This window comes from Dama dama, chromosome 13, assembly GCF_033118175.1.
Source record: "Dama dama isolate Ldn47 chromosome 13, ASM3311817v1, whole genome shotgun sequence".
Lineage (NCBI taxonomy): Eukaryota > Metazoa > Chordata > Mammalia > Artiodactyla > Cervidae > Dama > Dama dama.
In genome coordinates, this window is record NC_083693.1 from 39,605,510 (window position 1) to 39,633,303 (window position 27,794).

Here is a 27,794-nt window from a genome sequence, read left to right on the forward strand (position 1 = left end):
TTTCACACCTTACTAGAATGTCTATAATAAAAATGGCAAACAATAACAAAGAGTAACTAGACCTCTCATACATTGCTAGTGGGACTATAAAATGGTACAGTCATTTTAGAAAATAATTGTATAGCTTCTTAAAAAGTTAAAATATAAATTTTCCATGCGTGCATACTAAGTTGCTTCAGTTGTGTCCAATTTTGTACGACCCCATGGCCTGTAGCCCACCAGGCTCCTCTGTCCATGGGATTCTCCAAGCAAGAATAATGGAGTGGGTTGCCATGCCCTCCTCCAGGGAATCTTCCCGACTCAAGAGATTGAACCTGGGTCTCTTACATCTCCTGCATTGGCAGGCAGGTTCTTTAGCACTAGTGCCACCTAGGAAGCCCAAATTTGTCACAAATGAATCCAAGAGATATGGAAATATGGATTCACACAAAGACAAGACCATAACATTTAGAACATTATTCATAATGCCCCAAACTAGAAAACAACTCAAATGTCCATCAACTGATAAACAGATAAACAAAATATGGTACAGCCACACAATGAAATACTATTCAGCAGTAAAAAGGAATGGAGTATTGGTACATGAATTTCAAAAACACACTAAGTGAAAGAAGCCAGTCACAAAAACCACATATTGTATGATTCCATTTATGTGAAATCTTTAGAAAAGGCAAATCAAAAGAGATAGGAATAGATTAATAATTACTTGGGACTGGGGCTGGGAAAAGGAAATGATACAAATAAACATAAAGGATCTTTTTAGAATGATGGAAATATTCTACAATTGGATTGTTGAGGCAGTTGCAAATTTGATAAGCATCATTGATCAGGCTAAAAAATAGGTGAATTTTATGGTATATAAATTATGTTTCAATAAAGCTGTTAAAATAAAAAAGGAATACTGAAACAGAGTTCATGGGCAAGATAATGATTTCTACTTGGACATGTTAAATTTAAAATGCTACTGGGACATAAAGAAGGAATTACCTGAGAATGCAAATCTTACATGCAGGATAACAATCAACTTAGAGATACAGGCAGTTCCTGAAGTCATTTATGCGAGTTAACTAGCTCACAGTGTGCATGTGTTGGGTGAGACAGAGGCTATGGACTGCTCCCTGAAAAATACCAACATTTAATGTTTGAAAAAGCAGCCTGTTAAGAAATTATCAGAGAAACAAGAAAAGAACAAACATGACCAATGGCAAGCTCTTCTTCCACAATTCAAAATGCTTATCCCCTCTATTTCTAAATTTAGCACTTTAGTCAACATCTAACCCCCAGCAATGGAAGATGAGGCTTCAGCTGTCTTACACTACCCTCTACCCCTTTGATTTGAATCTTTGATAAGTTACACTGTCTCTATTTCTTCTCTTGGTTACATCTGCAATTTTAAATAACATACTCATACTTCTATGTCCTCATTAATGAACTTGAGTCAATTCACAGACTGGCTTCTTAACTTTACAGCTAACTTGGCTTCCAACTTTCCTCTCCCCTCTTCCTCTTTCTGCCTCGGTAGCTTTATCTTGACTCCTACATCATGAAGGATTTTAACATTTACATTCTCATCTGTGACCCTAACAAAGTGTTTCATAACTTTGCCTCTAGATGTAAAAGTTGAAAACCAATAAACTACAGTTTTATCAATATTACTATAAATAGTAGTCACAGCAGATCCATGCTGTGTGAATATTTCCTTCTCTTGTTTCAAGGCCACAATACTTGGGCTATTCATAAGATAATATTCCCAACAGCAAGATAAAATAGATTCTCTTCAACTCCAGATTGATTAAAATCATGCTGCATTTGAATATGTATTTTATTTGTACCTTGTTTTTCTTACACAGCTTGAGAGCTTGAGAGTTGCCTTCTTTTTGGTGGGCAGGAGGGACAACTGAAGAATACTGTGCTTTATCATAACATCTCAAATATTCAGCTGCTTTTTTTGTAGTATAGGGATTTATTTATACCAATAGCACATGATCCAGCATAAAATAAAATCTATTGAAATGTTTACTCTGTGACTTCCTAATAATTCAGGGCCAGGGCTACATCATCTAATCCTTCACACACCAGGAGTCCAAGGTAGGAATTTCTTAAACCACAGGTACGTGACTGCAGAGTCTGCACCAGTGCACTGCTGGTGCTCAGTCCTGAGTGACCCTGGTTGTCCTCCAATGGGTCTTTCAAGAACTGTGCTCTGGAAGTCAGCATCAGTGAAAATGGGGTCTGTACCTGGGAGCCTGGCCATGGTCTCCAGGTCCTGGTAATGCCAGTGGTTCTGTCTGGATTATTCTTGGAGACAAAGGACTTCCTGGTTTCTGTCAGCCTCAGCATCACAACTAGGCCCACTTTTCCCTCAATCTGAACTTTATACCATGTTTCAGGATGCACTTTCTTCCTGGGCACAAACACTCTGTTTAGCAGAATGGTAATCCCCAGGTTAGCACAGTGAAAGGGGGTGACAAGGCAGGCACCAGTAAACAAAGGGAACCAGTAGGCCAGCCTCCCGGGCACGGTCCACCATGGTCCGAGACATCGTGTACAGCAACTTGGAGGTCAAAGTGCCTCCTGACCTTCACTGGCCTGTACTCCAGGTGTTCCGGTTCCATTGGATCTGCTGGCAGAGAAATGGACTTGGTAATCACTCTAGACTCTAGCTCTGCCATCAACTTTAGCTTCCACTTCCGACTGGACTTGCCATGTCCCTGGACTGAAGGTAGTAACAGGAATGAGAAGCAGAAACCACTAGAGAAAGGAGCCGTCTTCTGTTTCTGTGGCAGTTGCTTTGGCTTAAGAGCTGCCACACCTGCTGGGCCTCGAGGCCAGTTCTTAGGAGGAACATGCAAACTGGTGGTTAGTTATGCTTTCCTTTAGGATCCCAGACCCCTGGGTTTCAGTTTGGGGTTGGCTCCGCATTAGCCCAAGGAGGCACAGGATTACTGCATGTCGAAAGTCAAGTGTGTAATCCCAGAGTGCAGGAGGAGTCAGTCACGTGGCTGTCACGAGGACAGAATTCTCATCAGAGTAGGCATGCAACCAGGGCCTGATGGCCTGATTCAGAGGCTCAGGCAGCAGCCCCAGAGCATATTTCAATGCCCGTACCTACCCACCCACCCTCCTGGGCCAAGTGGAAGGCAGGGACAGAGCAGTTTTTCCCAGGTGGATAGGGCACACCTGGATGAGTCCTTACCTGGGCCCAGGGCTACCTCAAGGATGCTCCTCCTGGCGGTTGGCCTGGTGCCCACTCCACACAGCCCCAGCCCCAAGGCCTGCAGCCCCAGCTCTCAAATACTCAAGTTTCTTAATCGTACTATTTATTGCATGTAGTCTTCTTCCATTGTTAGACATCCCTTCCAACACTCTATCTCTTGCTCAAATGTGGGACTACTACCAAATTCAGCATAACAATAATAACTACTGCTTTTTTTAACTTTTTTTTTTTTTTTACTGAAGTATAGGTGATTTACAGTGTTCCAGGTATACAGGAAAGTGATTCGGCTACACATATGTCTCTATTCTTTTAAAAATTTTTTCCATTATAGATTATTATAAACTATTGAATACAGTTCCCTGTGTTATATAGTAGGTCCTTGTTATTTATTTATATATAGCAGTCTGTATTTGTTAATCCCAAATTCCAAATTTATCCTTCCGCTTTTTCCCTTTGGTAACCATAAGCTTGTTTTCTATGTCTGTGAAGTCTATTTCTGTTTTGTAAATAAGTTCATTTGCATAATTTTTTAAATAGTTGGATTATTTTAATAATTCTTATTTATTTATTTCATTTTTGGTTGCACTGGGTCTTCATTACTGCACGTGGCCTTCCTCCAGCTGTGGAGAGCAGGGGGCTCTACTCTCTAGTTGTAGTGTGTGGGCTTCTCACTGCAGTCACTTCTCTCGTTTCGGAGCATGGGCTCTAGGCACATGGGTTGTAGCATGCAGGCCACAGAGCAAAGGCTCAGTAGCTCTGGGGCACAGGCTTAGCGCTCTGCAGCATGTGAAAACCTCCCAGACTAGGGACCAAACCCGTGTCCCCTGCACTGGCAGGCAGACTCTCATCCGCTGTACCACCAGTGAAATCCTCATGTTTTTAGATTCCATATATAAGTGATTTCACTAAAACCATATGCAAAAATAAACTCAAAATGGATCAAAGACCTAAATGTAAGACTGGACACTATAAAACTCCTAGATGAAAACACAGTCAGGACATTTTTTGATATAAATTGAAGCAATTATTTTTTTGGATCTACCTCCTTGAGTAATGAAAACAAAAACAAAAATAAACAAATGAGACCTAATTAAACTTAAAATCTTTTGCATAGCAAAGGAAACCATAAACAAAATGAAAAGACAATCTATAGAATGGGAGAAAGTATTTGTAAATGATGCAACCAACAGGGATTAATTTCCAAAATACACAAATAGCTCATAGAGCTCGATAGTAAAAAAAAAGAAAAAAAGAAAAAAAAATTAAAAAGATTGGCACAAGACCTAAAGAGACATTTCTCCAAAGAGGACATGGCAAACAACACATGAAAAGAGGTTCAACATCACTAATTATTAGAGAAATGCAAGTCAAAACCACAATAAGATATCACCTTACACTGGTCAGAATGGCCATCATTAAAAAGTCTACAAATAATAAATGCTGGAGAGGGTGTGGAGGAAAGGTAACTGTCCTACACTTTTGGTAAGAATATAAATTGGTGGTGGTGCTGCTGATGCTAAGTCGCTTCAGTCTTAGCATCCAGGTTTGTGTCTGACTCTGTGCGACCCCATAGACGGCAGCCCACCAGGCTCCTCCATCCCTGGGATTCTCCAGGCAAGAATACTGGAGAATCCCAGGGACAGAGGAGCCTGGTGGGTTGCCATTCCCTTCTCCAATGCATGCATGCATGCTAAGTCGCTTCAGTTGTGTCCAACTCTGTGCGACCCTATGGACAGCAGCCCACGAGGCTACTCTGGTGAGAATCCCTGGGATTCTCTAGGTAAGAATACTGGAGTGGGTTACCATTTCCTTCTCCAATAAACTGGTGCAGCTACTATGAAAAAGAGTATGGTGGTTCCTCAAAACTAAAAATAGATTTACCATATTTTTGGCAATCCCACTTCTGGGAATGTATACAGAGAAAACCATACTCCAAAAATACATGCACCCCAATGTTCACAGCAGCATTATTTACAATAGCCAAGACATGGAAGCAACATAGATGTCCATCGATAGATGAATGGATGAAGAAGATGTGGTACATATACACAGTGGAATACTACTCAGCCATAAAAAAGAATGAAACAATGCCATCTGTCGCAACATGGATCATAATAAGTGAAGTAAGCCAGACAAATATGTGATATCACTTGTATGTGGAATCTAAAAAAGATCCAAATGAGCTTTTTACAGAACAGATTCATATATACAGAAAACAAACTTATGGTGACCAAAGGGTGAAGGTAGGGGCAATAAACCAAGAGTTTGAGATGAGCAGATACAAACTACTATAAATAAAATAGACAAACAATAGTCAATACTGTATAATAAGCCATAATGGAAAAGAATTCAAAAATAAAATAAAAATAGTGGCCTAAGGTTGGCATGTCTCTTTTCTTCCTGGAAACAAGCACACTCCTTTGGTGATGGCTCAGATGGTAAAGAATATGCCTGCAATGCATGAGACTCAGGTGTGATCCTTGGGTGGGGAAGATCCCCTGCAGTAGGGAATGGCTACCCACATCACCGGGTTTCCCAGGTGGCGGTAACTGGTAAAGGACCTGCCTACCAATGCAGGAGACATAAGAGATGCAATTCAATCCCTGGGTTAGGAAGAGTCCCTGGAGGAGGAAACAGCAACCCACTCCCACTCCAGGGATTCTTGCCTGAGGAATCCCCATGGACAGAGGAGCCTGGCAGGCTACAATCCATGAAGTCACAGAGTCGGACACGACTGACTGACTGACACTTCAATTGCTGCAACAGCAAATTTTGAAATCAGGTAGTCTAAGTCCTCCAGGTTTGTTCCTTTTCTAGATTGTTTCAGCTATTTTAGGTACTTTGCCTTTCTATATAAATTCTAGAATTAGCTTACCAATTACTATTTTTAAAATGCTGTTGGGATACTGATAGTGAATGTGTTTAATCTATAGATCAAGAACTATACACTTAGAACAAACCCATATTATTTTGACAAAAGTATGAAGGTAATTCAGTGATGTAAAGGTAGTTTTTTCAACAAATGGTGCTGGAGTATTTGAATATCCATGTGCAAAACCCAGAATTATACCTTTACCTTGTAGCATACAGAAAAACTAACTCAAAATACATCACAAACCTAAATGTAAGAGCTAAAACTATAAAACTTCTAAAAGAAAATCTTTGTGACTTTGGGTTCACTTCAGTTCAGTCACTCAGTCGTGTCCAACTCTTTGCGACCCCATGAATCGCAGCATGCCAGGCCTCCCTGTCCATCACCAACTCCCAGAGTTTACTCAAACCCATGTCCATTGAGTCGGTGATGTCATCCAACCATCTCATCCTCTGTCGTCCCCTTCTCCTCCTGCCCCCAATCCCTCCCAGCATCAGGGTCTTCTCCAATGAGTCAACTCTTCTCATGAGGTGGCCAAAGTACTGGAGTTTCAGCTTCAACACCAGTCCTTCCAATGAACACCCAGGACTGATCTTCAGGATGGACTGGTTGGATCTCCTTGCAGTCCAACGGACTCTCAAGAGTCTTCTCCAACACCACAGTTCAAAAGTATCAATTCTTCGGCGCTCAGCTTCCTTCACCATCCAACTCTCACATCCATACATGACCACTGGAAAAACCATAGCCTTGACCAGATGGACCTTTGTTGGCAAAGTAATGTCTCTGCTTTTTAATATGCTATCTAGGTTGGTCATAACTTTCCTTCCAAGGAGTAAGCGTCTTTTAATTTCATGGCTGCAATCACCATCTGCAGTGATTTTGGAGCCCAAAAAAATAAAGTCTGACACTGTTTCCACTGTCTCCCCATCTATTTCTCATAAAGTGATGGGACCAGATGCCATGATCTTAGTTTTCTGAATGTTAAGCTTTAGGCCAACTTTTTCACTCTCTTCTTTCACTTTCATCAAGAGGCTTTTTAGTTTGCAAAGATTTCTTAAATATGACAGCAAGAGGACAGTTCATAAAAGAAAAAGTTGACAAATTAGACTATCAAAGTTTAACTTTTTCAATTAAAAAAATGAAAAGGCAAGCCACAGAATGGAAGAACATATTGACAAATCGTATATCTGATTAAAGACTTGTATCCAGACAATATAAAGAACTCTTATAAATGAAAGGAAGACAACCCAATTAAAAAATGGGCAATCATTTTTTTCAACTTAATGAAACTGAAATTAAAACCTCAACAAGATACTACTACTATCTACTAGAATAACTATAATAAAAAATACTGACAATATAGTTTTGGCAAGGATGTAGAGAAACTGGAAGCTTCATACAGTACTGGTGGAAATGTAAAATGGTATGGCCACTTTGAAAAAGTGTGGCTGTTTCTTAAAAACGTCAACATACATTTATCATAAAACCCAGAAATCTTTCTCCTAAGAATCTGCCTAAAAGAAATGAAAACATATGTCCACTCAAAAGATTTGTACACAAATATTCATAGCAGATTTTTTTTTTAATTTAGACACTGTGGATAAACCAAAAATGAAAAAAATTCTACTAAAAAAGTGGCATTAGAGTATGAACGGAAAGTACCTGAAGAATGAACGCAAAAAAGGAAAATAATTCTAGCTGTAAAAAGGAATTAAGGGCCAAGAAAGTTGTGAATATGGTGGCAAATCTAAATAAACACTATATAAAAAGTAGAAATGTCCTTTGGGTTCAGCTGGTAAAGAATCTGCCTGCAATGCAGGAGACCCTGGTTCGATTCCTGGGTCAGGACGTTCCCCTGGAGAAGGGATAGGCTACCCACTCCAATATTCTTAGGCTACCCACTCTGGTATTGGGCTTCCCTGGTGGCACAGACAGTAAAGAATCACCTGCAATGCAGGAGACCTGGGTTCGATTCCTGAGTTGGGAAGATCCCCTGGAGGAGGGCATGGCAACTCACTTTAGTATTTTTGCCTGGAGAATCCCCATGGACAGAGGCGCCTGGCAGGCTACAGTCCATGGGGTTGCAAAGAGTCGGATGCAACTGAGCGACTAAGCACAGCAAAGCAATATGCAGGTAGCATTAAATACCTGAAAACAAAAGCATGAAAGTTGCTGCTGCTAAGTCGCTTCAGTCGTGTCCAACTCTGTGCGACCCCATAGACGGCAGCCCACCAGGCTCCCCCATCCCTGGGATTCTCCAGGCAAGAACACTGGAGTGGGTTAGCATGAAAGTTAGCAAGGGGTAAATTAAATGTGTCCTAAGATCCTTTTATTTTGTGGGATGAGAGCAAAAGTTAGACTTTTGACTTTGGTAAGTGAAAAATTTTCACTTTTCCAAAGTGGCCATACCATTTTACATTTCTATCAGTATTGTATAAGGCTTTCAGTTTCTCTATATCCTTGCCAAAACTATATTGTCAGCATTTTTTATTATAGTTATTCTAGTAGGTAGGTAGTAGTATCTTGTTGAGGGTTTAATTTCAGTTTCTGAAGACATTAAATTTCAGTAAATGAAGAATGCATGTGGTACTTTCTAGGGTAACTACCAGTACAATAGAAACAGTGTCTTAAATTCAAACTTAAACAAACTAGCAGAGGGGAAAAATGGAAAAAAAAAAGAAATCCCAAAGAAGGCAAAAGGAGAGAAAATAAAACAGATGTGAGAGACAAACTATGAATCAGATGAGATAGAGTAAACAGGAAGAAGATTTCCCCCATCTCCTCTTAGGAACTCAGCCAATGAGAAAGTCATGAACTCTTTGTTTATTATAGCCTTTCCAATTTGTTTCTCCCTGTAAAAAAGTGTTCTCCTTAACTTTGCTGTGTGGGGACTTGCACATAGATTACCATGCCTGCAGACACTGAACTGAAATTCTCTGCTGATCCCAAATAAACCCACTTTTTTTTTATTGTTGCTGGAAAAGTAACTGGAAGTTTATATCTTTTAGGCAAAATGTTTGAACAATGATATAGGTTTGAACTACATAATATAAAAAAAACTTGAGCTAATAAAGATATGTAAAACAATGCTCCTAACAACTGCTAAATAAACTTTTTTTTCAAGCATACAGATTTATAAAAAACATATCATTACTGAAAAGCAAGTCTCAAAAATGTTTAAATGACTGAAATCATACAGAATAAGTTTTCTGACCATAGTGAGAATAAACTAGAAATGTTAAATGGTTCAATGAAGAAATTAAAAATATATTTTAACTCAAAACAATAAAGTAAATGGTAATAGGATCATACATATCAATTTTGGAAATATTATATATTAAAATGTAGATGAAACTAAAGCAACATTTAGAGGAAAACTTACAGCCTTAAATGTGTATGTTAAGGGAAAAAGAGGCTTACAGATGTTAAGCTAAACATCCAATTAAAAAGAAAAAGAAAATAATTCAAAGAAAGCTTAAAGAAGGAAACAAAGAACAGAAACAACAAAATGAAAAGCAAACATACAATTCAGAGGATTAACAAGGCCAGAAGTTGATTTAATCCTTAAAAAGTTTAGAAAAACTGACTAACATTTATTAAGATTGAGCATGAAAAAAATTAAAAATCACAGGTCAATATCCTGGATGAAATAGATGCAAAAATCCTCAACACAACACTAGCAAATTCAACCAATCCAACCACTACCAATTCAACAGTATTTTAAAAATCTTAAAGGTCACCATGATCAAATAGGATTTATTCCTGGGATGTAAGTGGTTCCACATACACGATTCAATCAATGAGATTCTCTGTATTAACAAAAGTGGATCAGCGATAGAGTAAGATAATCAGTCAGTTTAGAAATCCCACTAAGAGATTAAAGACAGAGAGGAAATTTTAAGGCAGTTTGGAAGACTGTTGCAAGCTAATGACCACTCAAGAAGAGAATTCAATAACCTAGCAACAATCTACACTACCTTGAAGGAAGACCAGGTGCATCCAAGCACCAAACACAAGTCACAAACCTTGATGGTTAAAATGCAAGACAACAGATATGGGTCTGAATCCTGTTACATTAAGTCAGACCGTTAACAGTCTTTGAAGAGTAGCATTTCTGCATGTAACCAGGAAAGAAATATAGGTGAAAAGGGAAAAGAAATTAGGTGAAAGGGAACATTATACCAAAACCTGAGATGAATTACCATATTTTAATATTTTTACCACCCTTTTGCTAACGTACATATGACTTAAATAGCACCATGATAGTCCTGGTGTCTGTCATGACACGGCCAAGCAGGGCCAAAGGGGGAACTAATCATGTGAGCCTTGATGTCTGTCCAAGAATGAGGAAGAAGGTGGTCTCCTCCCCTCCCCAATTTTTCTTTGATTATAAAAATGTAGCCCTCTTTGTTCTTGGGGCTGTGCTCCTTTGCCCACCTCCCTGTATCTCTCACAGGCATCCTATGCTGATAAACTTGGTCTTTGCCTGATGCTGAATTCTTTCCGTGATGAACAAAAGAGCCTGAGCTTCAGTAAGTCCTGACACCAGGTGAGTGGTTTTAATTGAAAGGCAGGGGTTCAAGTCTGTTCCTAAGTCAGGGATTGTGGGTTCGAGCACAAGTCTGAATTTTGGCTAGGTTCAAGTCCCACCCAAGAAGGAGTGCAGTGTCAAAAGGAAGAATTAAAATCCTACAATCATTTCAATAGTTACAGAAAAAGCACTTGATGAAGTGCAACATCCTTTCATGATTAAAAAGTCTCTCAACAAATTAGGTATAGAAGGAACATCCTCAACATAACAAAGGCCTTATATGACAAGGTCACAGCTAACACCATACCCAACAGTGAAAAGCTTTCAGCTTTTCCTCTAAGGTCAGGAAGAAGACAACACAGTAGTGAAAGTCCTAGTCAGAGCAATTAGATTAAAACATAAAAAAAGGAAGAAATAGAATTCCCTCTGTCTATAGATACATGATATCACATATGGAATACCCTGAATACACAACTGAAAAATGTATAGAATTAATCAATGAATTCAGCAAAACTGCAAGATACAAAATCAATTTACAAAAAAACAGTTGTACTTCTATACACTAACAACAAACTATCTAAAGAGGAATTAAGAAAACAATCCCACTTATGAAAGAATAAAATACTCAGGAACAAACTTAACCAAGGAGGTGAACAAGCTGTACAGTGAAAACCATAAAACACTGAAAAAAGAAACTGAAGATGACACAAATAATTAGAAAGATATTCCATGTTCGTGGATTAGAAGAACTAATATTGCTATATCTTCATATTACCTAAGAAAAGATATAGGAGAGGATATAGGAGACGATTCTGCAAACCATACATTTGGTAAGGAGTAGATATTTAAAATATATGAGGGACTCAAGTAACTCCACAGCAAGAAGACAGATGACCCGATTTTTTAAATGGGCAAAGGACCTGAATAGCTAATTCTCAAAGGAAGACATACAAATGGCCAATGAATATATGGGATGATGCTCAACATCAATGATCAATAGGGAGGTGCAGACTGAAACCACAGTGAGATGTCACATCATACGTGTTGGAATTGCTATTACTAAAAAGACAAAAAAAAAAAAAAAAAAAAGAAACCAAAACAAGTGTTGGTGAGGATGTGAAGAGAAGGGAGCCTTTGTGAGAAGAAGGTAGACTGGTACAAACATTACAGAAAACAGTATGGAGGCTCCTGAAAAGACTAGAATTGGAACTGCCATGTGATCCAGTGGTCCCCTACCGAGGTATACATCACAAATGATATCAAATCTCAAGGAACTATTTGAACTCCCACATTCATTGCAGTGTTATTCACAACACCCAAGATAGGGAGTCAATCTATGCATCCATCAACAAATGAATGGCTGGAGTCATTTTGGTGTAGTGTATTTAACAATGAGTTGTTATTCAGCTTTAGGGAAGAAGGAGATCCTGTCATTTGTGATAATGTGGATGAACTTCGAGGACACAGCACAGGGCATAGTGAGCCAGACACACAAGGACAAGAACTACATCATCTTACTTGTATGTGGAATATGAAAAAGTCAAACTCATGGAGGCAGGGAGTGAAATAGTGGTTTCCAGGAGCTGGAGAATTCAGGAAATGGGATGATGTAGCTTAAAAAAAAACCCAATGGCTTACTTCCCATCACAAAGTGTCAGAAGAAAAATGATATCTTTCAAGTGCTGAAGAAAAAACAAAAATTCTTCTATCCTAGAATTCCATACCTAACAAAAACATACATATACCCATGGCTGATTCATGCTGATGTTTTACAGAAACCAACACAATTCTGTAAAGCAATTATCCTTCAATTAAAAAAAATAAATTAATTAAAAAAATATTCTTCAAAGAATGACACAAAATAGAGACAATTTAAAATGAAAGGTATTTGGGGCTAATAGACCTAGCCTTACAAAAAAACAATGAAGAAATTTCTTCAGGCTAAAGGTAAATGATCCCCAACTGAAGCATGATTCCATAATGAAGAACACCATGTGGTAAATTCAATATCTATGTATAATAAAAACTCTCAACCAAGCAGATGTAGATGAAGTGTACCTCAGTATAATAAAGGCCATATATGACCAGCCCTAACAAAACTCCAATGGTATTTTTTTTTTAATAGAAATAGAACCAATAACCCTAAAATTTGTATGGAACCACAAAAGACCCCAAATCGCCAAAGCAACCTTGAGAAGGAAGAACAAAGCTGGAGGTATCACATCCCCCACTTTCAAATTATATTACAAAGCTATAGCAATCAAAACTGTGTAGTATTGGCATAAAAACAAACACATAGATCAATGGAACAGAATAGAGAGCCCAGAAACAAACCGATGTATATTTGGTAAATTAATCTATAACAAAGAAGGCAAGAATCTATGAGGTGACTAGGTGTTTTCAAGGAAGAATGAGGGAATAGGGAGGGGAGATGAGTGGAGGCTTAGTAGAGTGAAGGAATTGAAAAATTACAAAAAACAAGAAGGTGCAAAGGTTTTTCCATGTGAGTCCCATCTGGGTCTATTAACTGGCAGTCATTCAAGGTAAGCTCCTACACTCCCATAGAGACTGGGAGATAGGAACTGGGTTTTTTTGTTTTTAGAATTTAATGTATTTTTTAAAACCCCTTCAGATTAAAATAGATTTTAGAAAATGAAAAAAAAATGATTTGGATTGCATTTTTTCAACATGTGAACACAAATTAAAAAACCAGTTTTTCTTGAAGCCAAATATAATTTTTCTATAAAGTACATCCAAAGAAATATGTCTGTTCTTAACTCCATATTTACCTTTGGTTGGTATTCAAGAATCTCCTTTTCATATAAAAAGCTGGCACACATGGTTACTACAGCCAATTAATGTTAAGAAAGGCAAAAAAAAAAAAAAGAAAAATACAATTGTGAACTTCATATGGTTGAGTCAAAAATTGGAAGAAAAAATTGTTCTGAAATGATGAAATGTTCTGAAAAACATTTAAAAGGACACTGGAATAAAAAAAAATGCATGCTCTGAAATAAAGCATAGAGGGTAAAACATCATTTTAGAAGTAGTAAACATTTACTAGTAGTCAATGATGCAGAACTAAAAGATTGTTCTATACAAAAGCCAAGACTTTATATTGAACATATTCTACTCCAGTCAGCAATTTCTTCCTGAAGATTTTTATTTGGTGGTAACAATTTTAGCTTTTCTTGCTGCATACCTCAGCATGGGAAACCAATTTCCAAAAGGTGTTCCCTAATCATATTAAATGTACAATGCTTAACTATACCCATATTCTATTTCAAAAAGGAACCAAAGTAGGCTAGGCCACGTATGGAGAAGATGCCTATCCATAGTAACACGTCAATGATGCCATTTCAATGTAAATCAGCCTACTGTAAAACTTTTTAAAAAAATCTTTTTCTCACTTCATATAACTATTTACTAATAAGACTTCATGCTAAAAATGAACCAATAAACAAAAACTATCTTTGAGGTTGTAGCATAGAAAACAGATATCTATACTCTATCAGTTTAAGATGCTTTGGGCTGTAGGCAACAGTGAACTCAGTTCACAAAAGTCTTAATAATACGGATTCACTTCTCTCACAAGACAAAAAACCTTGAACTTGGTGACTGTTAAGGATGGTTTATTAATCAATGATGCCATCAATATCTTCAATATTTTTGTTCCACCATCCTGAGTGTGTCTACCCTTTTTAAGGTAAAAGATGGATTTATTTAGAGAGAAACAAACTCCACAGGCAGAGTGTGGGCCATTTCAGAAGGCAAGAGCAGGCCTGAGTTTACTTTTTCCATTCAAAGTTTGTTGCCTAATGATTTCAAGATGGTCACTGCAGCTCCAAGCATTAACTACAGCCCTGTCTGATTCTTTTATCAGTGAAGTCCCTCAGCAGGTTTATGGGCTACAATTGTACTCCATGACTATTGTAGCAATAAGGAAGACTGGAAAATCAAATATTTAACTTTTCTGATTTTTACAATAGAGGTAAGAAGTGAATATGGATTGGTCAGTCAACAGTGTCTGCAGTCCTCAACTCAATATACATATAAACACACACACTTCTTACATGAGTGTTAAACACAATATACTCATCCTCTCTTCCAGGAAGAAAGCCCCACTCTGTCATCCAATCATTGCATGATGCAGGATCTCTGGTTGATTTTCTGTCTGCTCTATGAAGACCAAATATGACAACTCTTATCTGACCATTTGTATCGCTAAAAGAGATGTCTCTAAACAACTCCCCTCATGTATATAGAAGGACAAAAAAGAAAGAACAAAGTGACCTCAATAAAAATTCCATTGAGAAAGGGAGATAATAAGAAGTACACAGTCATCCACAGTCAACAATCCATATCATATCTTATTGGACAGAAATCACAGATTCCCCTGCAGGTAATAAATCCCTTGGTCAGTCAATCTGACAGCGCCTACTTTAAGTTTCAGGAGGATCTGCTTTGTCATTGTCCTCTGCAGCCATATCTAAGATAGGTTTTGAAGTGGATGACCTTTCCAGGGGATTCACAACTTCTGTAGCCTACTTCATCCTGGCTTGACATAGGGAGAAAAGGCTTGACATTGGAAGGTAAAGACAACTGCAACTAATTGTCAGCTTTGTACTACAGTTCCCTCAAAAATATATCAAGCTTCTGGTCTAATTGCTTCAGATCAGTTCCTTGTGTGAGTGAAAGTGAAGTCACTAAGTCGTGTCTGACTGTTTGCAACCCCATGGACTGTAGCCTACCCGGCTCCTCTGTCCATGGGATTTTCCAGGCAAGAATCCTGGAGTGGGTTGCCATTTCCTTCTCCAGGTGATCTTTCCAACCCAGGGATTGAACCCAAGTCACCCGCATTGTAGGCAGACACTTTACTGTCTGAGCCACCAGGGAAGTCCTTGTGTGAGTAATCACAACCAAAAAATTGTTTCTAGAAGTTTCTAGAAATAATCTTTAGGCTGAGAGACTCTCATCTCTTAGAGACTCTCATCATGGACCCCTGAACCATCATAAAAGACAAGGCAATTCTAACAACAAGTCTTAGGTAAGAAGATACTACCCTCAATCCCAAAATTTCAAATTATAGGACTCTTTGTCAATTTAGAGTACAAGCTAAACGCAGATTACCTCCATAGCAAAGCTGTATTCTTCTAGCCTCTCTGCTTTCATGCTGAAAAGCACTAATTTGAGTTCACTGCCTTGTGTAGGATCCTACTGAAAAGGCACAAGAAGTAACCAATATGCACATTATTCCAAATTTTTTCTTTCATTTCTCCTAACAGGCAGTCTCAGTTTGCACAGTCGGCCTTCCATGGGACAGCAGGTATAGGTTAATCAAATGCTCTATGACCATGTAACAAGGGTTACAACATTCCTCTCCTTAATTTTCTCCATAATAAGTCTGGAGGTAGGCAGTCCAAGACTAGAAGAGCTGTTCAACACCAGACTCTGTCAAACCTTCTCCATGGTCCTCAGCTTGTTAAAATCATCTTTTCACTCTCATACCTGTCACCCCATGGTTACAAGATGGCTGCGGCATCTCCAGGCCTCATGTCTGCATTTAAGGCACAAAGGAGGGGGAAAGAAGAGAGTACCAGCCACCTCTGTTCTCTTTATCAGGAAAGCAAAGGTAATCCCTGAGCTCAGCAGTCTTCCCTTCACGATCACTGGCAAAGGAGAATGGGATTGTCATGACTGGCTTCAACTATTCAGGATTTTTTGCTAGGAGCTGGGAACACTGCTACCCCTAACAAAACGAAGGGAAGCAATAGGGAATGGATAGAAGCGAGGTCACTAAGAATATCTATCACACACAGACATTTATAGTCTTAAGATAATGTTTGAAAAATAAAAAGCAATCTCTGTTTGGTGAAATTTGAACAACAGAAGTGAGGGGAAGCCCCTCAGGCAGTGCTATAGAAATACATTTTAGGTAAAGAGAGCTCTACTCAGGCAAATGCAGCCTATTTAGGAGTCTGTCCCTGAAATTAACACCCTTAGTAACTGCTTTCAACAGACTCTTCCCTTTCTTCAATTCTGAACCCACAGATTCTCTAAAATACCCATGTTTATTAACAACTGTTTCTATGGCAGCAGAGCCCCTGGTGGAGGGCAAACGGCTGGAGGCTATTTATAAGTTAAGGACTGACAGTACATGCCAATAGCAGCTATTATTGATGAAATCCTTGAGGAATTTTTGAAATAGATAAATATCATTAAAAAAAACAAGAAATATTCAAAATATTCATGATGCCTGTTGTTCACCAAGAAACCAATTGTAATTTGGTTTCCCATCTATATGCACCACCTGGAAGAAAATATACTGATTATACTGTTACAACTGGTTTTTTAACAGTTTCATCTCATTATATTTAAATTAATTTGCATTCTGGCTCTACATCTTAAGCTGATGAGGTCATCAGACTAATTTAATTCTCTTTGGGACACTTACTGTCCAGACCAGCTTTCTTAAGACCACAAGACTGGGAGTTAGACCCTAGTAAACTCACTAAGGTTATACCATCCAATCTGGTCTCCTGAATAACAGTAGCACTGAGTGTATTGGCAGAAACAACAGATCAATTTTCATTCCACGTAACAGCTCACAAAAGCCACTTTCTTTGATGTAAACTGTGCCACCTATAAATATATTTGTCACAGTGTTCAAAGCAAAATAGTTTCCAAGTAACTTTCAAACTGTGCTTCTCTGATAGCTCAGCTGGTAAAGAATCTGCCTGCAATGCAGGATACCCCCGTACAATTCCTGGGTTGGGAAGATCCCCTGGAGAAGGGATAGGCTACCCACTCTAGTATTCTTGGGCGTCCCTTGTGGCTCAGCTGGTAAAGAATTCGCCTGCAACGTGGGAGACCTGGGTTCGATTACTGGGTTGGGAAGAAGGGAAAGGTGACCCACTCTAGTATTCTGGCCTAGAGAAATCTATACAGTCCATGGAGACACAAAGAGTTGGACACGACTAAGCAACTTTCACTTTCAAATAAAAAATTTTATATATAAAAAGGTATGTGGTACAGGGGTTATGAGCATGAGTCCACAGCCAGGAGGCCAGAGTGCAAATCATAGTTCTCTTAATTAAAACATTCTACCATATTAAAACATTCTACCACAGAATTGAGCAAAAATCTTTGTGCCAAGTTTCTTCACCCATAAGTGAGGTTTGAGGTAGTGGGGACAAAATAATAGTGCCTACTTCAAAGAGTTGTCTGAATATAAAATTAATTTATACATATAAAGTGCTTGAAATATAAGAAGCACTCAACAAGTGTTAGCTGGAAAATCTAATGGTACATGGTTGCATTTTATGCACAGGTAAAATGACTTGATAATTTAAGATTCACTTTATATGTACAATATGAAATAATGCAAAATTCCTCCAATTAATAATTCATTAAGAATCACAGCTTCAAAACTGGCTGGTGAGTGATTTATAAACTCTTTTAAGCTACTGCCACAAGGCAATGGCAAACTTTCCATTCTTTGCTGCCAGGAATAGTCTTGAATTATGCATGTCTCCTACAAAAGGCTACAGCTCTATACAGGGATGAGAAGCAGATAAATATCATAGCACTTCCAACCCCTTGACCTCTCTGTATTGATTCTGGTCTTCCTAGAGGTTTCCTATGTCAATGTCACTAGAGCCTAGAAACTCTACAGTGAATATACAAACAGAATTAAGTCTTTGAACACTGTCCCAGAAAACTTTTCCTGAAATAAGGTGTCAGTCATCCTGGTTATTTTTCACATGCATGTGCCATTCTCAGACCTGGAATAATTACTATCCCCTCCCATTTTCCTTAGGATACATAACTGGTCATCTTTAATACATCACTGCTCATAAAGAATTATTATCCTAATGGCCCTGATTTTCCTTTAACCTGTGTCTACTTTACTACTCAAGTACTTTTATTTCTGTTTTATTTACTCACCTCCAACAGCACAATTCTTTTTTCCCTTTTGCCTCTGACCGCCAGGCACATCTCTCAAACTCCCCCAACCATGCTCATTTCACACCCAATTCTTCCACTTCTGTCACTCTTTACCATCTTGCCCTATCCATCAAGGACTAGAGAATCCGTTTATTTGAGGAAAGACTCTTTTATCCAAAACTATTTTTCACTTCTCTGCAATTTACTCTTTAAAAAAAAAAATTTGGTTCCCCCTAAGGTCACAAGGTATCTTATGATCTTGTAAGTTTCCAATATAACTTATTTAGTCCTTACTTTCTGCTCTTTCTCTGAATCAATAGGAAGAAATGAGGAACAAATGCCATCTTCACTCTCCTTTGAAATCTTCACCTTGTCTCATATTTCACAGAGCTGTCCTCAATAATCTTATCTGAACAAACTCTTCTTTAAATTTATCCTCCCATCCTTCTCTCCAGAGTTGATAGAGGTCATTCATTAAGAGTCACAATTCAATTTCTACTAATATTAACATATGTATTTGAAGAGTATTATATGAACCAGAAAACTTAAACATGTTAATGATGATCACACAGTCAACAAATGGAACAAACTGAATAAAACACATGACTATACCTGTGCTCATAAAATAACTCTATAAGTTTCCATAAAACTCTTAAAGTCAAGTTCTTCTAGTTTATATATTCTGTCATTAGAAATATATCATGTCAGGTACTGCCTTAGACACATATCACCATGTTTGTCAAAATAAAACCATAACAACATAAAATTAGAAGGCCTTATAATGGACATATAAAGGGTTCTTGGCAGATGATCACACTACTTAGAAGACCTTCCAGAAAAAGGATTCTACAACTTCCCAAGGTCAATCATTCTAATCTTAAACATCCTTAATTTCAAAAGCTTTGACTTTTCTTATCTATATTTCTCCTGCTGTTTTTCCCCTCTGGAGATGGGAAAAAGACAGGCACCATTCTCAGACTCTCATCTACTTGAAAAGCAGTATCATTCCTTAGCCTTCACTCTTCTAAACTCAACAACTTTAACTGTTTTCCAGATTCTTGTTCTCCAAGACCATCTTAACTTTCTTTAACTATATTCATATTATTTTTAAATTACTAAGACTAGACTTGGACTTAACCAGCATACAAGTTTGCTGTTTTTAATGTTTTATGAATAGTTAACACATACATGAACATATTTCTATACATACAGGCTTTTCCAACATTAGAATTGAGATCCAAGCTTCTATAAATTAAAAGTTAAAGAATCCTCCATATTATGTAATCTATTTCTATTGTCTCTTAGTTGAACTAAACCAATAATCTATGGCTATAGTTGACAAATTATGGCTCCACATATTGGCCCCAAAACATTACAAAAAATGAATTAAAAATTACTTACCTGATTTGTCCTTGGGAGAAAGTTTTTCTCCTAGATTGCAGAATATAGAGGAAACCAGCTTTATAGTTCACTGTATAGTTCACCTCTATTTCATCTGCTTTGATAAAAATTGTAGCTACCATAAATAAAAACAAAATATTTTATATAGCAATTTTAGTAACACATCGAGAGAAGGAAAATAGCATCTGTTTACATGCAATATTATGGACAGAGGGTTAATAATGATGATCATTTCAATAAAGTGGTAACCTTCATGAGAAAGGAGACAGGAAAAGTGGTATACAATATGATCTATCTTCCACTTTAAAAGTTCATTTTTTCAAAGAGCTTTATTTCATATGGCACTAAGAAGATCAAGGCTCAGAACACCGTAAGTATATAGAAGTGGCATATATAATATATAAATTTTTATATCAAGCCAATTATCATAATGCATAATTAATCCCTCAGAACTTGTATGGTATTTCTAGACCCACATGCTGAAAACTAGTTTCCTTTTCATAAAGGAAACTAAAGATGGTTCAAAGAAACGAAAAGATATTCTGTGCTTTTAGAAGAATTAATATTGTTAAAATGGCCATACTACCCAAAGCAATGTACAAATTTAATGCCTATCAAAATATCCATGAAATTTTTCACTGAACCAAAATGAATAACCCTGAAATTTATAAAGAACCACAAAGATTCAGAACTGCCAAAGCAATCCTGAGAAAAAAAGAACAAAAACTGTAAGTATATCCCTCCCAGATTTCAGACGATACTGCAAGGCTACAGCAATCAACACAGCATAGTATCGGCACAAAAAAAGAGACACACAGATCAATGGAACAGAATAGAGGGTCCAGAAATAAACCCACTAACCTACATTGAATTAATCTACAACAAAAAAGGCAAGAATACACAATGGAGAAAAGACAGCCTCTTCAACAAGTGGTGCTAGGAAAGCTTATAGCTACATTAAAACAATGAAATAAGAACACTCTCTCACACACCATATATAAAAATAAACTCAAAATGTTTTACAGACCTAAATGTAAGACATGACTTCATAAAACTCCTAGAAGGAAACATAAGCGAAACATTCTTTGACATAAACTGTAGCAATATATTCTTAGATCAATCTCCCAAGACAAAAGAAATAAACGCAAAAATAAACAAGTGAGACCTAATCAAACTTAAAAGCTTTCACACAGCAAAGGAAATCATCTACAACGTGAAAAGATACCCTATAAACTTAAGGAAACTATCTACAACATGAAAAGACTATGAAAGGTGAGAAAACATTTGCAAATTGTGCAACTGACAAGGTGTTAATATTCAAAATATACAAACAGCTCATATCAAAATATCAAAAAAACAGACAATCCAAATGAAAAATGAGCAAAAGACTTAAACAGACATTTTTCCAAAGAAGACATACAGATGCCCAATAAGCACATGAAAAGATGCTCAACAATGCTAGAGAAATACAAATCAAAGCCACAATAAGGTGTCACCTCACACTGGTGAAATGGCTATCATCAAAAAGTCTACAAATAATAAATGCTAGAGAGGGCATGGAGAAATGAAAACACTCATACAATATTGGTGGGAATGTAAATTGGCACAATCACTATGGAAAACAGTATGGAGGTTGCTTAAAAAAAAAAAAAAAACCCTGAAAATAGATCAACCATATGATTTGGCAATTCCCTCCTTGGTATACAATATAATAGTCTAAAATCCATGGGGTCGCAAAGAGTTGGACATGACTGAGCAACTAAACTTTCACTTTTCACTTTCCTTAGTATGAAAAAAGAGAAAGTGAAAGCTGCTCAGTCACGTCCGACTCTTTGTGACCCCATGGACTGTAGCCCACCAGGCTCCTCTGTCCATGGGATTCTCCAGGCAAGAATACTGGCGTGGATTGCCATGCCCTCCTTCAGAGGATCTTCCCGACCCAGGGATCAAACCTGCATCTCTTACGTCTCTCCTGGATTGATAGGTGGGTTCTTTACCAATAGGGCCATCTGGGAAGCTAGTAACAAAAAACAAAAACTCTAATTTGAAAAGACACATGCACCTCAATGTTCATAGAAACAGTATTTATAATAGACAAGACATGGAAGCAACCTAAATGTCTATCAACAGATGGATGGATAAATAAGTTGTGGAGTGTATATGTGTGCCATGTATACAATGCCATAGAAAAACAGAATAGAATATCGCCACTCGCAGCAACATGGGTGGACCTCGAGAATATTATACTTAGTAAAAGAAGTCAGAGAAAGACAAATACTACATGGTATCACTTATATGTAGAACCTGAAAAATAATACAAATGAATCTGTATACAAAACAGAAAACAACTCACAGATGTAGAAAACAACCTCATGGTTACCAAAGGGGAGAGGGAGAGGGTAAGGAATAAACTAAGAATATGAGATTAATGGATACAAACTACTATACATAAAATAGATAAACAAGGATTTACTACATAAAACAGGGAATTATACCCAATATCAAAATACTCAATATAATAATAACAATGGAATATTCTAATAATTTTACAATAATCTATAACAGGATATAATTTGAAAAAAAACCCACTATGCTGTATATACAAAACGAACATAATTTTCTGAATCAACTATATTTCAATTAAAAAAAGAAGTTGATAGTCTTTGTGTAGTCACAAAAATAATGAACATGAAAGGCTTAATAGCTAATTTTGCAACAAAATATCAAAAATTTATCTACCTTCAAATTTAATCATGCTAGTTTTTTTTTCCCTGGTTCATTTTTAGTCTGTTGGATAAGTGAAAAATCAAATTTTCCTCTTTATATAAAAATAATCATAGAATCACAAAAATTTAGAGCTAGAAAGAAATTTCGAGAATTTCTAGATTATTAAGTTCAATCCTCTCCAAATCAGAGACATTCATTTAATTGCCTTTTTCAAAGTTAAAGAATGAACTGGAGGGAACTTCCCTGGTGGCCCAGTGTTAAGAATCTGCATGCCAATGCAGCAGACATGGGTTCAATCTCTGGTCCAGGAAGATTCCACATGCCACAATGCAACTAAATCCACCATGGGCCACAACTACTGAGCCCACACCCTAGAGTCCCAAGTTCTGCAGCAGGAGAAGCCACCACAATGAAAAGCCCACACACCGCAAATAGAGAAAGCCTGTTTGCAGCAATGAAGACCCAGCGCAGCCAAAAATAAACAAACAAATAAAATCAAAGAAAAAAAATCAAAGAAAAAAAGAATGAACTGGAGGTGAAACCCTGGAACCCATAATGCTTTTCCCACTACATCATGATTCCTCAAACTAACTGAGGCACAATTTTGCATATATATCTGACGCAGCAGGGTTGAACGAGAGGTTTGTGAGTCAGACTGTCCAGGTTTGAATTTTGGGTTCCTCCACTTGCTATTTGGGTGATCTTGAGCAAATTACTAAATCTCACTGTGTCTCAGTTTTCTCATCTGTAAAATGAGATAACAACTATACTTTGCCAATAGGACTATTATGAAAAAATTAATACAAATAAAGCTCACAAAATGATGTCTGACACATTGTAAGCATTTAATAAATGTCAGTAATCATTAGGAGTCTACTAATAAACACATGGACATGTATTTGCTAGATTTTAAAATAGCCTAAATATACTAGAATTAGAACTCTAGATCATTTTTATGTTTTAAAATATATACACAACCACTGCTTTTTCATTTGCCATATAAACAGTACCCCCAAAATGGTTTCCTCATGAAGTACATGAAAATTCCAGATATTAAATGCATAATAAAGCTCACTTAATTTGAACATCATTCATTTTGTGATCAATCGAGTCCAGTGGTATTCTCAGAATATAATACCCAGAGGGATCTTTATTTTAAACATACCCTTCTCTGTGTGACAAAATTATTTTCAGTAATGACCATGAAATGAAACAAATAATAATAGCCAGGAATGAAACAGACAGTGAAAATTCTTTTACTCAACTCCACTTATATGTCAATATAAAATAAATATTATAGTACAAAAAATAAAAAAGCAATGGAATTAATGTTTTGAAAAAAGGAAAAACTTAAACCTATATATTGTTTTGTGGAAGTACTAAATAATAACATATTTGCTATTCTCTTGGTTCCTTCTTCAGTTTTGGAGTAAACAATAATTTAAAAAGAATAAATTTCATAGGTAAATATATTTTTAATTCAATTATTCAAAAGGATAATTTCATATATTAACTAAAATTTGTACTTAGAAGCCAAAAACATTACAACTCAAAGTTTACACTTTGTCTCACTCTTAAATGTTAAACACAAATGAAAACTCTTAAGTTGTCACATGGAATGAAAACACTGAAGTAATCAAGCTGTTTCTTCACCTAACAGTCTCTGTACTATCACTGCATAAGAATCTACTATTTAAATACAGGGATTTGGACCAAAGGGGTTCCAGACATGAACTGCACCTGAAGTCTTGCATTACCCTGAATTTTTATTAATTTATTTGGAAAAATATCCATAGAGCTGAGTCTAGGTTTATAGAAGGCCAGGTATATAATTGGGAGTTCTCTGATTTAACGTCTCTGTAGAATATAATATTTATTAAAGGATCAATAATTAAAATGTGCTAATTTGAAGCTTACATTGTTCTTGTTTGTTCTTCAGTCCCTAAGTCATGTCCAACTCTTTGCAACCCCATGAACAGCAGCAAGCCAGGCTTCCCTGTCCTTCACTAAGTCCCAGAGTTTGCTCAAACTCATGTCCATTGATACCATCCAACCATCTCATTCTCTGTTACCTCCTTCTCTTGCCCTCAAACTTTGCTAGTATCAGGGTCTTTTCCAGTGAGTGGCTCTTCGCACCAGGTGGCCAAAGTATTGGAGCTTCAGCTTCAGTCCTTCCAATGAATATTCAGGGTTAATTTCCTTTAGGATTGATTGATTTCCTTGCTATCCAAGGGACTCTCAAGAGTCTTCTCCAGCACCACAGGTAGAAGGCATTAATTCTTCAGCACTCAGCCTTCTTTATGGTCCAATTCTCACATCTGTACATGAATACTGGAAAAAACATAGTATGGACTATCCAGACCTTTGTTGGCAAAGTGATGTCTCTGCTTTTTTATACATTGTCTAGGTTTGTCATAGCTTTTCTTCTAAGGAGCAAGCGTCTTTTAATTTCATGGCTGCAGTCACCATCTGCAGTGATTCTGGAGCCCAAGAAAAGAAAATCTGTCATTCTTTTCTTTGTTTTCCCATCTATTTGCCATAAAGTGATGGGCTCAGATGCCATGATCTGAAGTGTTTTGAATGTTGACTTTTAAGCCAGCTTTTTCACTCTCCTCTTTCACCTTCAACAAGAGGCAGTTTAGTTCCTCTTCACTTTCTGCCATTAGAGCAGTATCATGTGAGGTTGTTGATATTTCTGCCTGCAGTCTTGATTGCAGCTTGTGATTCATCCAGCCTGGCATTTCGAATGATATACTCTGCATATAAGTTAAACAAGCAGGGTGACAATATACAGTCTTGATGTACTCCTTTCCCGATTTTGAATCAGTCTGTTGTTCCATGTCTGGTTCTGACTGTTGCTTCTTGACCCTCATATGTGTTTCTCAGGAGACAGATTAAGGTGGTCTGGTACTCCTATCTCTTCAAGAATTTTCCAGTTTGTTGTGATCCTCACAGTCAAAAACTTTAGCAGTCAATGGGGTAGATGTTTTTATTGAATTCCCTTGCTTTCTCCATGATCCAGTGAATGTCAGCAATTTGATCTCTGGTTCCTCTGCCCTTTCTAAACCCAGTTTGTACATCTGAAAGTTCTCAGTTCACATACTGCTAAAGCCTAGCTTAAAAGATTTTGAGTACTATCTTGCTAGCATGTGAAATGAGCACAATTGTCCAGTAGTTTGGGACTTCCCTGGTGGCTCAGACAGTAAAAAATCTGCCAGCAATGTGGGAGACCTGGGTTTGATCCCTAGGGTGGGACGATCCCTTGGAGAAGGAAATGGATACCCACTCCAGTATTCTTTCCTGGAGAATTCTATGGACAGAAGAGTCTGGAGGGCTAGAGTCCATACGGTCACAAAGAGTCGGACACAACTGAGTGACTAACACTTTCACTTGAACTTTCTTTAGAACTGGAATGAAAAATCAACATTTTCCAGTTCTGTGGCCACTGCTGAGTTTTCCAAATTTGCTGGCATATTCAGTACAACTCTTTAATAGCATCATCTTTTAGGATCAGAAATAGCTCAGCTAGAATTCCATCACCTCCATTAGCTTTATTCATAGTAATGCTTCCTAAGGTCCACTTGACTTCATGCTCCAGAATGTCTGGTTCTAGGTGAATGACCACACCAATGTGGTTATCCAAATAATTAAGCCCTTTTCTGTACAGATCTTCTGCATATTCTTGCCACCTCTTCTTAATCTCTTCTGCTCCTGTTAGGTCCTTACAGCTTCTATCCTTTATCGTGCCCGTCCTTCCATGAAATGGTCCATGATACCTCCAATATTCTTGAGGAGATCTTAACCTTTCCCATTCTACTGTTTTCCTCTATTTGAATTGTTCATTTAAGAAGGCCTTCTTTCTCTTCTTGCTATTCTCTGGAAGTCTGCATTGGGTATGTAGTTGTTGTGTTAGTCACTCAGTTGTGTCTGATTCTAGCAACCCCATGGACTGTAACCTGCCAGGCTCCTCTGTCCATGGAATTCTCCAGGCAAGAATACTGGAGTGGGTTTCCATTCCCTTCTCCAGGGGATCTTCCTGACCCAGGGATTGAAGGGGTCTCCTGCATTGCAGGTTGATTATTTACCATCTGAGCCACCAGGGATGCCTTCAGTTGGGAATATCTTTCCCTTACTCCCTTGCCTTTTGTTTCTCTTCCCCTTCATGGATCACAGCCTTGTCATGGTGAAGGGCCTTGCATAATTCAATGACACTATGAGCCATGCCACGCAGGGCTGCCCAAGATGAACAGGTCATACTGAAGAGTTCTGACAAAACATAGTCTACTGGAGGAGGAAATGGCAAACCAGTCCAGTATTCTTGCATGGAGAGCCCCATAAACAGGCAAAAATACTTCCATGGTGGTCTGGTAGTTAAGAATCCACCAGTCAATGCAGGGAACAGGGGTTTGATCCCAGATCCAGAAGAATCCACATGCCACGAGGCAACTAAGCCCGTGTTCCACAACTACCAAGCCGGCGTGCAGCAACGACTGAAGCTTGTGGGAGCTTTATGCTCCACAACAAGAGAAACCACCAAGATGGGAAGCCAAAGCATCCCAACTATAGAGTACGCTGAAACTGGAGAAAAACCGTGTGCAGCAACAAAGACCCAGCACAGTCAAAAATAAAATAAACTATATATATATATGTAAAGTAACTATGGAACTTGTTTAGAAACTAGGTTCATAAGAAATTTTTCAAAGAAGAATATTTTATCACTGATATTGTTTAGAATTTCTGGTATATAAAAACTGCTGGTAATAAAAATCAGACAGGCTTTTAGTGGGTATATTATAGTTCAAATTCCCTACAGACAATGAGAACTTTCTTGCCTACACCCCAAGTGATGTTCTCACTGCGCCATTCTCGGCATGCCACCACTCAAGGTAAAATCTGCCCCTTCTGTCCTTGAAAATGGGCTTGCTACATTAAGTGTATTTAACCTATTTATGAGAAAATATTTTTTAAAAGAATATTGAGGACCTATTCAGTGTACAGTACTGTGCTTTGCTTTATCCCCACAGAATATATGCACATGAATTTTGCTAATTACAAGTCAATCACATTTATTCATTAAAGCACTCAGCAGGATTTTGAAA

At 37.6% G+C, this 27,794-nt stretch overlaps 1 protein-coding gene and 1 pseudogene across 4 annotated transcripts in view; both read right to left on the bottom strand.

The window, feature by feature from the left end:
- Nucleotides 1–27,794, bottom strand: part of NRG4 (neuregulin 4) — a 109,692-nt gene that overhangs the window by 78,825 nt on the left and 3,073 nt on the right. Inside the window, exon 1 of one of the 4 annotated variants that reach the window (XR_009695431.1) lies at nt 13,410–13,577. The exons of the other annotated variants lie outside the window; for them this stretch is intronic. The gene's annotated coding sequence lies outside the window, so the exon portion shown is untranslated. Of the gene's footprint in view, nt 1–13,409; nt 13,578–27,794 lie in introns of those variants that run through there. 4 annotated transcript variants of the gene reach the window in all.
- LOC133068009 (surfeit locus protein 1-like) lies at nt 2,069–27,559 on the bottom strand (annotated as a pseudogene).